The sequence below is a fragment of the Culex quinquefasciatus genome, chromosome 3 (genome assembly GCF_015732765.1).
Source record: "Culex quinquefasciatus strain JHB chromosome 3, VPISU_Cqui_1.0_pri_paternal, whole genome shotgun sequence".
In the NCBI taxonomy this organism is placed as follows: Eukaryota; Metazoa; Arthropoda; class Insecta; order Diptera; family Culicidae; genus Culex; species Culex quinquefasciatus.
The window spans coordinates 99,605,038-99,619,247 of NC_051863.1; the positions used below are offsets into that span (position 1 = coordinate 99,605,038).

At 38.6% G+C, this 14,210-nt stretch overlaps 1 protein-coding gene across 3 annotated transcripts in view; it reads right to left on the reverse strand.

The window, feature by feature from the left end:
• LOC119770555 (plexin-B) overlaps positions 1-14,210 on the reverse strand; it is a 229,288-nt gene extending 215,078 nt beyond the window's left edge. For 2 of the 3 annotated variants that reach the window (XM_038265645.1, XM_038265646.1), the window contains exon 1: positions 13,969-14,205. The gene's annotated coding sequence lies outside the window, so the exon portion shown is untranslated. Of the gene's footprint in view, positions 1-13,968 lie in introns of all 3 variants that reach the window. The other variant, XM_038265647.1, reaches the window with a different exon arrangement.

Genomic DNA, 14,210 nt, shown 5'->3' on the forward strand with positions numbered 1-14,210 from the left:
TGCAATCAAGTCCGAACAAGATCAACAGAAGAGAACTGTCAAACTGTTTGCGTCGACGATAATCGACGTCGAATTGAAGGTAAATCGATTGAAAAAACCATGTCGAGCATGTCGAGTGTTTGTCGTCCGTTTGTCGTCCTTTCGACCACTTACTTTACTTTACTTACTTTTACTGCTCGTACAACCTCCGGGTCATGAGCTGTCTCCAGATGCGTTGCCATCTAACTCGGTCCTGGGCTGCTTCTCTCCAATTCCGTTGCGGAACTCCCACACTTTCCAGGTCTTCCTCCACTTGGTTCAACCACCTTGCACGTTGCGCCCCCCTCCGCTGCGTTCCAACCGGCTCCGAATTGAACACCAACTTCACCGGATTGATAGTCTGGTTTGGTTGGCGCGCATCCAGCGCGTCCGGCATTCTCGCGACGTGTCCGGCCCACCTGATCCGGCCAGCCTTGGCGACCTTCCGAATACTTGGCTTGCCGTAGAGTTGCGCCAGCTCGTGGTTCATCCTTCTCCTCCATACCAATCCTTTCGACCAATCGATATCAAAACGGTAAAATCACAACCGTGCGACAACTCGTACGACGTGCGACATTTTTCAAACAGGGAAACTACAGCAGAAAAAAAATTACACAGAAAAAAATATGTAAATTTACACAGCACGTAATTGCTGTTTCTTATGTAAACTCACTCAATGTAATGTTGAAATATGATGTAATAAGCAAAAAGTAATGGAAATTACTCCGATGTAAATCTAAATCTAATGTAAATCATGAATCTAATGGAAACGTTGAGCATGGAAACTCAAATCTGATGAATTTCTACCCGTGTTCGGCTTCCTGTAAATTCCTATTTAATGTAAATCATATATCCAATGTATTTCTGCCAAACGTTGACTTCAAAACTACCCGAACTAAAAATAGTTATGTTTGGTTCTCTTTCTATCGCTCCCATACTTCGCTGGCTCACTGCCTGTGCCTCGACCTGAACAAGTTGATGCTTTAGCCGCTCGATTATAAAATGCGAAGATGGCTCAGTCGGCAGCGGGTAGCAGCAGTAACACCGAACATCCTACCCGTCGTCTGTTCGATTCCAGTCCAACGTTATTCCACTTGGCCGTCGACGAGAAAGCGTCCCCTACCTGTGAAACAACTTTTTAGAATCAGAATTTCCTTTTGCTGCCCGCTTCAATAATTTTAAAATAGAACATAGGCCACACCCTTTTCCTACTGCAATCCAAGTCGAGCTTCTCATTCCCATTGGCCAATCAGAATTAGTTGATTTGAAATAATGTAAATTCCAAAACTAATGTAAATTTCAAAACTAATGTAAATTTTCAAAACTAATGTAAATTTCCAATGAATCTAATGTAAATTTCCAATGGATCTAATGGAAATATACAGACATCAGAGAACAGATGTCTAGGCTCGAACTTGTGTAAACACTGCAGCAATCACAAAATGTGTTGCATACAATCTTGCATCAAAGAAATTAGGGTGTAAAGGATACGCTTGGCGGCGCCACCGTCGCAGCTGAGATTACTTGACTTAACAATGTAGAATGGGTCAATAATTTCCTCAGAAAAATAATATTTTCCTCGTTTATAAATAAATTCACTTCAGTACAATTTCAATTGACTGCAAATAATGCAAAAATGCATTAACATTATCAAAAACATAGTAGAAAACTTGTTTAAAAATTATTTTTTTGAACGAGAGCTTAAAATAGTACCTTTCCACATGTTTTAAAACTCTGATTTCGTTTTGTTTACCTTCACAGCTGATTTTGTTATTTTCTTTCGCGCGTAAAATCGTACCCCTACGATGAAGGACAGTCAGACATTGGTCTGATTTCGTTCGTTCGGAATGTTTTGTGCAGTGAGTGGATGGTCCAACGTTCTGCTACTGTAGGTCATCATGATTTTTGAAGTGGCGCTATCTAGGCGGATGATGCACACCCTAGCTCTTTTCAACGTATCATGGTTTGAATTTTTACACACGTCTTTCGATGCTTTTTGTTCAGTGATGTACATCTCTAGAGTTTTTTTTGATTAGGTCCTATAAACATATGAAAGACAATAGTTTATTGGTCCTTTTCAAAAAAAACTCTGGATCTGTTCTCTGTGCTGAAACTGTTCTAAAGTGGCCGAAAGCATCAAAGCTCAGTCGAGACACGAACCACTCAAGGCGAGCGAAAAGAGAAGGGGTAGGATTTCAAGTGTGCAAATATTTGGTGAGCAGATATTATTTGCAAGGGGCGAGAATTTGGTGCAAAGTGTGCAATATTGTTTCAAAAAAATCAAATCAAATTATTTGCTCTACAGAATTGCCTTGGCGTTCTCGATTGCAAGATTCCTACTCGAAACTAGGTGTCCGAAGGCTTCATTGTTGAGGCAATGTTTGTTTGTGACACTAAATGTTTTTTTTTTTTTTTTTTATTCGTGAAATTGTTTATTTAGGTCCCCTTAGTAAACTGGTTCGGACCGGGTTTTACTTGTAATTTACATTTTAACCAGAGGCGACTCGTCCACCTGTTCAACCTGTTCATTGAACAGGTAGCCGATTTCAAGCGGATATTTTTTTATTTAAGTACCACGGTGCTTTTAAACCAGCAGCATACAATAATTGTTTATTACAATTTGTTTGAATATACGTTAACAAAATCAACGCCCTATGTTCAGCAGCGCTGCATGCACCGAAAAAGCTTTGGCCCGCCACCCTTTACTCTTTACCTCTCTTTACAACCCACCAATACTAAAGCGAGCCAGCCTAGCGGGCCACGCGCAAATGCTCGTCGCGTTCAACACCGACCCCCTGAACGTCGGGGAAAAAATCTCCATACAGAAAAAATTCAACACATGTAAAGAGCTTCCTATTCATACGCAGAGGCAGTATCGATGTGTTGGTAAATCAGGTTCAATCTGAGAGCTTGAACTGACAGCATTTTTGGGAGAGAGCGAAATGCCACCCCCAGGCCCCAGCCGACTTAGCTCGCTCAGCTCTCCAGGGAGCTGCATGCAAAAGGTAAACAAGCCAGCGCATTGACAGCACGTTGAGAGCATGAATAAATGAGAGAGCGCGAGAGCACCACAGATATTGCTCTATATTTGGCGCACTTTTAGGCATCAGGCTGTTTTGCGCAGACTGGTGATGGCTTGTTTTAAAACTGGAATGTTCAACTGCGCGCGTTGAACCTCTTCGATCTTCTTGGTTACTAGTGGATTCTTGCTCTACTGGAAAGTGATGTAATATTAAGTTAAGATAGTGTGATTGATAGATTGAATTGAAACAATTGAAACAAAAAGTACTGTGCTTTTACAGTATCGAGACACATGAGAAGAATTATGACTGAGATTCAACCATGATCGTTATTTTATTTTTCGGGTGGTTCTATTTAACCCTTTCAGGCCTGAATTTTCAAAAAAATATTTTTTTAGGTGATGATGGGAAAATGGTCCTTACGAAAATTATAGGCTACTTTTGAAAATTTTGATTTTTGGGTCATATATGACCCATCAGGCCGGAAAGGGTTAAAGCGGATGCAGTCCTAAAAAAGTTTAAGATTTGATGCCATTAAATGCTCCAAAAACGACTGTGTTTATTCAGACTGTAGTCCCTGTTCACTCTAGTTGAATATATTATTATCATATATTGTAGCATGAATTTGTTCTGAAAACTTTTTTTCACTGATGCTAAAAACAAATATTTTAATTATTTCGAATTCATGTCAATATAGTTTTGTTTTTAACATCAAAAGCCCTTCAATTCAATTCTCTAAAAATTTGACAAAGGATCAAAAGCGATACGAGCTGGTTCTAAAAAGTATAGAGTAAAATGTCAATTTATTTTTAAATAGTAACCAAGTAAGCTCAATATTAGTTGGGCTTAAAAAATCCCAACAAACATTTTTTTTGTTTAGGATGTGGTATTTTTTCTAACATCCTGATGAATAGTTTTAAAATTCAGTATAATTTTCAATAACTTCCCTTGAGTTTCGATAAGGATTTCAGAGCGATTGCTCTATTTTTCCACATTCCCCGCGCTAATGATTAAGTCTTAAAAATACATTTTAACGAGATAAAAAAGTCTTAATCATAATTTTAATTAATTATTTGCATAAATAGAAAATTATAATAGTGTAAAAATAATAAAACGTAAAAATAAATGCCATTGAAAGAAAAAAGCTGTAAAAACATTTTTTACATTGAACAGGTACTTCATTGGGGCACGAGTCGCCTCTGATTTTAACTTAAGGCTTTAGTAAATTAACACTTTAATCATAAGAGATAATGGCATTAAGCGCTGAGTTCTCGCTGAGTATCTTGCCGAGTTCTTTGAAGAATGGGATCAGAGGTTCCAGCAGGGTTCTTGTTGATCCGCTCACTGCCGACAACACCGCTTCAAACAAAATTGAAAGCGGAGTTCGGTTGTCTTTACCATGGTCCTTCTGAGGCACGACTGCTGCTGGGTTGGTTGGATCTTTTGGCGATGTTTTTATTGAGCTCACCCCCGGGAACGCTTTGTTGAACTTTTCCGAACCTTGCTGTGGAAGGGTGCTGCTCCGAGATTTGTCACTGTTGCTCTTTTTCTTTGTTTTACTCTTCCTTTTGGAGGTTCCGCCTTTTGCGTTGATTATCAGCTCATCTTCAGTTCCGTCCTCAGCTGAATCATCCTTTTTCTCTGAAAGGACGGAAAAGGGGTTCTCGCTGCCGGCACTCGTCGTGACCGTCTTCAACATATCTGCGAATGAGCGCTTCGACCGCCTCTCCAGTTCTCGTTTCAACTTGTCCTCGCGCGTCTTGTATTCGGGACAAGAACGAACTTCGTGGAGTTGTCCTCCACAGAGTAGGCACTTCTCTACCTCTTTCTGGCACTGCTCGTCCGGATGTTTCTTTCCTCATTTGCCACAGACCGTCTTGTTGCTGCAGTATGTCCCAGCTTTTTGCAGTTAGAACAACTCATAACGCGCGGGCGGTACATGCGCACCGTAAGACGGAGCATGTTGTCCACCACCAGGTAGTCTGGTAGAGCTGTCGTCCCCGCAAACGTCACTCGGTACGAGCTCGATGGGACAAAGCGTTTGGACGCGCCCTCACCTTCGGCCGTACCCATCTGTCGAGCCTCAATGACCGGAATTGATGGTAAGCTCCTCCTCTTGAAGTGGCCTACCGCCGTCAACACCTGCTGCACCGTCAGTCCATTTTCGCTCACTACGCCGTCGATCTCCACGGAACGCGCCGGAATCCTGACCCGGTATTCAATGCAGAACCACGGATCGCAGACGATTGCGTTGTTTTCCTTCGGGTTGTTGACAGTAGCGCGGAGCTTGTTCTGGTGGAGTTTGGTGACATCCGTCACTCCGGGGTAGTGTTTCCACAGTTCCTCCGAAATCTGCATTGTCTGCAGTGGCTTGTGCTTCGGCCGAAAGAAAACCTGCCACCTCTCCCCGGGAGCGTCCTGGTACTTACGCACGCGCGGGGTTGGTGGATCCGGTTTCAACGAATTCTCCACCTCCTTGTCCGTCAACGGCTGCTTCTCCTCCTGAAACCCGTCCTGCGTAATTTTGTTCCAGTAAAACGTCTTGCCGTCCTTGGTTCTGTGGACCGTCCAATCGCTATCCGCCTTCGCGGCCGCCGCCATTACCGTCGGCGAAGGTAAACAAAACACCGTCAGAAACACGCACTAAAAACTCGAATGACGACCGCTCACTGCAAGAGCTGGCGAGAGAATAACACTAAATGTTTAAGTACGGTTTGCTGATCACGCTGGTATGCTGATCGGAAGGAACGCAAAACTCCATATAAAAAAACGCCCAAGAAACGGTCAAGGAAAGGGTCACGAAAAGATTTTTCTTAAGCGGTACGCAGCTGAAAAGTAACAGAAACGGAAAGATTGCGTTTGACGTTTCTTAACGCGGTGCTTGTCTGTAATATGTTGTAATGAAAAAATCAAAGAAATGTAATTTTCTTTTTGATTGCGACTGATAATTACAAACGTTTTGATTAATTTTGTATTGGATATAATAATATTTAAAATTCCCGCCGAATCTCAAAATGCAGAATATTTTTTTTTTTTGGGAAGGTGGTCCAGCCGCACATCGTTGATGTTGAAACCTCTAAACTGGGTCCTCGTCCTGTCACGTCCGTCAGTAGTCTTGTCGTACATTACAACTAGAATCAGATCTGCCAATGAATTAGTACACTTCGACCAAATAAACACTGACGCTGTATGGATCTGACTCTAGAATAAATGCACAGTTGTGTGTTATTCATAAGTCCAACTTATTCAATTATTCATTTAAGTCCAAATATTCATTTGCTAACTACTTTGGATTGCAAATCTAAATTTTAATCTAAAATCCTCTAAACTTAATGTTCAAAACTAAACGTTCCTTTAACTGTTGCAGTACTAGTTCTATAAAAAAAAACAATAAAAATTTGTGAACTAATGTACAAATAGGATAGAAATCGCGATTTTAAAAAGAAATGACAATTTACGTCAAAAGATCCGTAGTTCCTCGATTCGCAACAATGGTCAATACAACCATAATCCGAAAACCGTTAGTTCAACAGATCAACGAATTTTGTCCGATATCATTACATTATTGATTGATCGAGACTCTATAGACAATTTGACATAAAAGAATGCCTAGTATTCTACATCTATCAAAGTTCATTGACAGCATTACTCTAACTTAACAATTGCAACTAAATTTATCATCAAATAGGTTTGGAAAAGATACAGATTTATTTTAAATGCTAGTGCTAAGCAACAAATCAATTGTACTATCCTGAAGTCCCACCTAAATCCCACATTGTGATAGTGAAAAAGTCACAGAAGCAGCGGTGTCTTGTGCAATTGTGATATTTTCACTATCGGAGAACTACCTAGTTCACGAAGACAGCTTATCGGTCAACGCTTAAGCCCTGGGGCTGCGCCAAAGCGAGTTCTCGTAGCATGAAGTGGTGTCCATAGTGCTTATAAAAAAGAATGTATACCCAAATTTTAACTAAAGCACTAGGATCAAATCATGCCCCTTGACTTTACAAGGCCCAGGGAATAAAAACAGCGTGGCCGAGTCCTTGACCAAAAAGCTCAAGCGGGATCCACCGCCGCTGTTGGGCGCAACTGCGACGGTCTCCGGAACAATGGGAGCCTGTGCCGTCTGCAGTCGATGCTGTCCTCCAAGCTGGCCGCGTTGCCTGTATGCAGCGTTATTGTTGTCCACAGCCAGTCGCATCAATCATGCCGATGTTCGAACGCTTCGCTCTGATTCTCACCAGCCAGCTCAAGGATCTTAATGGCCACTTCCAGGTTTCCAATCTTCTGCTCTGGTCCTTCAGAGTGTCGCGCGACCTTTCGATTCCTCCACCATGAAATCGACGAAAAACCAACCCGTCTCGAATCGCTGGAACAGGAACCCTTCGAAGGCGCAGGAAACGGTTCCGACGGCTGATCTGTCCCCACCGGTTTTGCCCTCCGCAGGTTCATCGTGGTACAGCTCCGTTAGCAGGCTCTTCGCAGCCAACACCGGCCTCGAAACACGCCCGTTTTCATTAATGTTCCGTTCGAAAGTTGCATCAGCACAACGCGGCGAGAATCTTGTTTCCTCCTAGAGCGCCACCGTTTTTTGACCACCATCCGTCCGGTGACGGAAAAAAATCTAGCAAAACAAACTGCTCGACTGATTTGACAACGAGAACTGTCATTTGCTCTTGACAGTTCTCGCTGTCAAAAAAAATCGAGCAGTGCGATGCGAGAACGCAAGAAAAGGAAAGCCAAAAGCAAGTTATCGCGGTTAACGCGCGTTAAAGCAAGTTAAAGCGGAAAGGTGAAAGTGAACGCTGCAAAGGTTTGAAAAGGAAGCTTTATCGCTCGGTTAGCGCGGAAGTGACATCCCCCTCGGTTAAAACATGAAACATTCGTAAAATTTTCCGATCTTCTCGAAAAAAATATCAAGACAAACATTTCAAAAGGGCCATACATTGAATAATACGCCCATTTAAAAAGCTAGTCTCGATTTAATTTTTTCCAAATATTTTTTTTTGAAAAAATCGGAAAATTTTACGAATGTTTCATGTTTTAACATTAAAAATCGGACCATTAGTTGCTGAGATATCGACATTAGAAAATGGTGGGTTGTTTTGGTGAAACTTAGAAAACTTCAATTTTCGTGTTTCTTTTTCTTAATGCGGCTGTAAACTCACTAAAACTCAATTTTGGGAAATTGAATTTTAGTGAAAAAGTTAATAAAAATTCGGCAAATTTTTTTCCGTGCACCTATTTTTTTAAATCGGAAAATTTTACGAATGTTTCATGTTTTAACATTAAAAATCGGACCATTAGTTGCTGAGATATCGACATTTGAAAATGGTGGGTTGTTTTGGTGAAACTTAGAAAACTTCAATTTTCGTGTTTCTTTTTCTTAATGCGGCTGTAAACTCACTAAAACTCAATTTTGGGAAATTGAGTTTTAGTAAAAAGTTAATAAAAATTCGGCAAATTTTTTTCCGTGTACCTATTTTTTCTCAATAGTCCTCAACAATACCTACAACTTTGCCGAAGACACCAAATTGATCAGAAAATTCACTCAAAAGTTACAGCTGTTTGAAAATTTACATACCATTTTTGTATGGACAGCAGCCAAAATTGTATGGAGACTTGTATGGGTGAACCAATGACACAAAATAGCTTATTTGGTCATAGGGAAGGCCCCCACAAAGTTTGAGCCAAATGAAAAAATACAAATAAAATCCATTTCCGGTTTTGGTAGAGAATTGCTCAGATTTAGTTTTTTTGGTCGAAATGGAGTAAAACAAAAGTTGTCTTTATAGATGTCGGCCATCGTGTCACCAACTATTTATTGCTAGTACCAACCAGTACTCTGTATTACGAGTCCCCTGCGTTGTCCGATTGATCCACACACGCGGGACCAAAATGAAGTAAATCAGAGTGAAATTAAACTTGACAATAATCATAAAATATCTATGTTTTTACTGAAAAAACAATAATAATCTGAAATTTTGAAATCCAACCAAGCCTACAAATTCTAAAATATGAAAAAACAAACATTTCATAAATTTCAAATATTTTTTTTTTAAATAATAAAGAAAATTTCAACAAAAATCTGAAATAGCATAGCATAGCATTGGTGTCTACCCGTAGTTGATACTCTGTTATTGACCAGGACCTCCAAGAATTGCTCCGTGGACCACAGATGAAGAGTAGGAACCAATCATCACCACTTCGCAACTTTCAAATGTCCCTATCATGCTAGCCAATCACAGCGCCGGCCACGACCAGTGGTAAGACACGGGGAAGTGGATAGGAATTTTAGTCCGATACTTGAGTGATGAAGACCGCTAAATCGCCTGCGTCTTCGACAAAGTATCACGTGAGGTTTGAGGGTGTTAGTAAGATGGGTGTGAAGCCAGGATTCACCTTGGTAAGTGATGCGGCTGGTCAAATCTATGTATAGTCCTTAATTCTTCGTATGTTCTTGGATTCATCTTGAAAGCTTTCCAATTTGGTTCACCAAGCTTTTGTGGTGAATTCTGGTCGTGTTGAAAGTTCAATATTCGCCTAACAATTATGGGTCATTCCATCTCAACTGTGCACGAAAAAGTGCAAATTTGAAAATTACCCTCTCCGATCCTGCTCAAATTTGGCAGAGCTGTTGATACTATCAAAACAAGCAAGAAACCCGAATTTCATCCAAATCGGACCACCCCCTCCATTTTTGTACCTCCCCAAAAAAACGACTTTTTGGCGATTTTTGACCAAACCTCCTAGTTTCAAACGGCGATAGCTCAGGAACCACAAATCTTAGAAGGTCGATCTTAGACTCAATTTTGAAGGAAATTGGACGTAGAATCCATTTCCGTGATCAAAATGCTGATTAATGTATTTTTTTCTACCTGTATTGCGCAATTGAAAACTTTAAACGGCTGTATCTCAAAACACCCCAACTTATTTTTTTTTATTTGACCTCACCATTGTGTTCCCCGCCAATTTTAGATAAGAATCACCTATCGACAGAAATGAATATGTTTCGTTCAAGAGATATCAAATTTTAAAGTTTTGTGTTTTCGAGATTACCTACATCAGCTTCATTCGCCGAATATGCTAGAAGCACACAGGCGGGCTGATGCCATTTTACCATCGGATTTTTGCTGTGTAATATTTGAGCAAAGAAAGGTCGAATTTACAATATTCAAAATATGAAACATATTTTTTCAACATTTTGTATGTTTTAAATAAATGGCAGCTGGCAAAAAGAAAAGCAATCCACTTTAACGACCCCCGGGTCTTTTGTGGTCTCTGTTGCAAGTTTCTGCTCATTTCTAGACGTCCGAAGGTTATATGTGGTGAGTCACCCAGTGGCAGCAGGCACAGTTTACAAATTTGAAACGAATATTTGTAGAAAAAAATATTCTAAAACCGTACACTTTATTTCAATTTCTTAAAATTTCTTAACAAGTGCAAATTATTTTTTTTTATCACTCAATATGTTTTGAAAATTTTCTGATTGGTCAAAAACAATTCGCCCGTAATTCACTGCACTTTAAATATGGTATTTATTTTTTTGCTTCAAATCTGTTTGTAATTTTTTTTCTCTCAAATATTATGTTTAAATGTCCACCATTACGGGGTTTGTCTCCCGGTACCCCCTTAGAGTGCTCGTGGTACCCCTAGGGGTACATGTACCCCAGGTTGAGAACCGCTGGAATAACTGAATATCATTCTAAGACATCAGGACAACACTCTCCAATCATTGAATGAGCCACAGATTGTAAGCAGGGCTGCTTTTATTTGAAATTTTATTTAAAATGCAATTTTCTTAAGGAATTCGATGGAATTTCTTTATAAATGTACTTAAAAACAATTTTACAATGAGAAAGATTTTTGTGGAATGACTGAATATCATTCGAAGACATCAGAACAACACTCTCCAATCATTGAATGAGCCACAGATTGTCAGCAGGGCTGCTTTTATTTGAAATTTTATTAAAATTGCAATTTTCTTAAGGAATTTGTTGGAATTTCTTAATAAATGTATTTGAAAACAATTTTACAATGAGGTAGAATTTAGTAGAATGACTGAATATCATTCTTAGACATCAGAACAACATTCTCCAATAATTGAATGAGTCACAGATTGTCACCAGGGCTGCTTTTATTTGAATTTTATTAAAAATACAATTTTCTTAAGGAATTTGTTGGAATTTCTTAACAAATGTATTTAAAAACAATTTTACAATGAGGAAGAATTTGGTAGAATGACTGAATATCATTCTTAGACATCAGAACAACTTTCTCCAATCATTGAATGAGCCACAGATTGTCAGCAAGGCAGCTTTGATTTGAAATTTTATTAAAAATGCAATTTTCTTAAGGAATTCGATGGAATTTCTTTATAAATGTATTTAAAAACAATTTTACAATGAGGTAGATTTTTATGGAATAACTGAATATCATTCGAAGACATCAAAACAAAACTCTCCAATCATTGAATGAGCCACAGGTTGTCAGCAGGGCTGCTTTCATTTGAAATTTTATTAAAATTGCAATTTTCTTAAGGAAATTGTTGGAATTTCCTAAGAAATGTATTTAAAAACAATTTTACAATGAGGTAGAATTAGGTAGAATGACTGAATATCATTCTTTGACATCAGAACAACATTCTCCAATCATTGAATGAGCCACAGATTGTCAGCAGGGCTGCTTTTATTTAAAATTTTATTAAAAATTGCAATTTTCTTAAGGAATTTGATGGAATTTCTTAATTAAAGAATTCAAACACAATTTTGCAATGAGGTAGAATTTGGTAGAATGACTGAATATCATTCTTAGACATCAGAACAACATTCTCCAATCATTGAATGAGCTACAGATTGTCACCAGGGCTGCTTTTATTTGAAATTTTATTAAAATTGCAATTTTCTTGAGGAAATTAATTAAATTTCTCAATAAATGTATTTAAAAACAATTCTATAATGAGGTAGAATTTGGTAGAATGACTGAATATCATTCATAGACATCAGAACAACATTCTCCAATCATTGAATGAGCCACAGATTTTCAGCAGGGCTGCTTTTATTTGATATTTTATTAAAATTTCCATTTTTGGTTCTTTTTTTTTTTGGGAGGGTGGCCCAGCCGCACATCGTTGATGTTGAAACCTCTAAACTGGGCCCTCGTCCTGTCACGTCCGTCAGTAGTCTTGTCGTACATTACAACTAGAATCAGATCTGCCAATGAATTAGTACACTTCGACCAAATAAACACTGACGCTGTATGGATCTGACTCTAGAATAAATGCACAGTTGTATGTTGTTCATAAGTCCAACTTATTCAATTATTCATTTAAGTCCAAATATTCATTTGCTAACTACTTTGGATTGAAAATCTAAATTTTAATCTAAAATCCTCTAAACTTAATGTTCAAAACTAAACGTTCCCTTAAATTGTTGTAGTACTACTTCTATCAAAACACAATAAAAATTGTGAACTGATATACAAATAGGATAGAAATCGCGATTCGAAAAGAAATGACCATTTACGTCAAAAGATCCGTAGTTCCTCGATTCGCAACAATTGTCAATACAACCATAATCCGAAAACCGTTAGTTCAACAGATCAACGAATTTTGTCCGATATCATTACATTATTGATTGATCGAGACTCTATAGACAATTTGATATAAAAGAATGCCTAGTATTCTACATCAATCAAAGTTTATTGACAGCATTACTCTAACTTAACAATTGCAACTAAATTTATCATCAAATAGATTTGGAAAGCATAGATTTATTTTAAATGCTAAGCAACAAATCAATTGTTCTATCCTGAAGTCCCAACCTAAATCCCAAATTGTGATAGTGAAAAAGTCACAGAAGCAGCGGTGTCTTGTGCAATTGTGATATTTTCACTATCGGAGAACTACCTAGTTCACGAAGACAGCTTATCGGTCAACGCTTAAGCCCTGGGGCTGCGACAAAGCGAGTTCTCGTAGCATGAAGTGGTGTCCATAGTGCTTATAAAAAAGAATGTATACCCAAATTTTAACTAATGCACTAGGATCAAATCATGCCCCTTGACTTTACAAGGCCCAGGGATTAAAATTTCCATTTTTGGTTCTTTAAATATTTATTAGTTATCTTTATTTCTTTATGGGGTAGAATTTGATAAAATAATCATGTGGCAAGTCCCTTAAAAGAGTAAATGTGCTCACTAGGAATACTGACCGGTAGGGGATGGGTTTCGACTAGCGGCGTGCTGGATTTCCAATCCAGAGGTCGTGAGTTCGATTCTCGTACCGGGATGATGAAGTTTAAGAAAAAAAAAAGTTTAGAAAGAAGTTTAGGAAAAATCTGATTGCAGATTCGTTAGGTAGAACGGAGGTAGACTACTTTGTATTACTTCATAAGTTGATTTGACGTCGTTTTCTTGAAAACAGGTATCTTTCCAGCAGGGCAATGGTACTTATTGAACTATTGGGGTAGACTAAAATTCCTTCGAGGTTAAGACATATGTACCAATTTGGTAGATACTTCTGCATACTTGGATTTTTGATTTGGCCAAATTATTTAGAAACGTGGGTTTTATAGAAAACCTAGATGTTTGGGTATCAAGATCGGAAATTTCATGCCCTTTCCGATGCCACATAGGTTGACTTATGAACCGTGGACCGGTTCGGAAGCCGGCGGATTTTCCGACGACGTAATTCCGGGTTGGTACGAAATTCCAACGAAAAATCTATTCTATCGATAAAAGACCCCAAAACGGTGTTATGTTAATTTTTCGAAAGGTGTACAAACTTTTACTGCACCTTTTTGATTTTTGTAATAGTATTTGTTTTAGAACTTTTCATAGAAATCATCTTTTCACACAACTTTTCACAAAATGTGCATACATCCCAAGGGGTGTAAATACTTTTTACATACTGTAAAACATCGACGATTCTTACTTGTGGTAGGTAATCCAATCACTGTTTTTATCTGGAGTCAGCCATGTTATTAAATTTGTTCATGCATTTGCTTCGACGAATATTGTGCGTAAACTGTCTTAGATAATGCTATCATACAAATAGCAATAATTTCTTTCAAAACAAATCTTACAGATCATCCAACTATTTTTTATGCGTTCAGATATACCACACACTTTGATATTTTTATTGACGCTGAAACGGAGAATCGACATTACAATTTT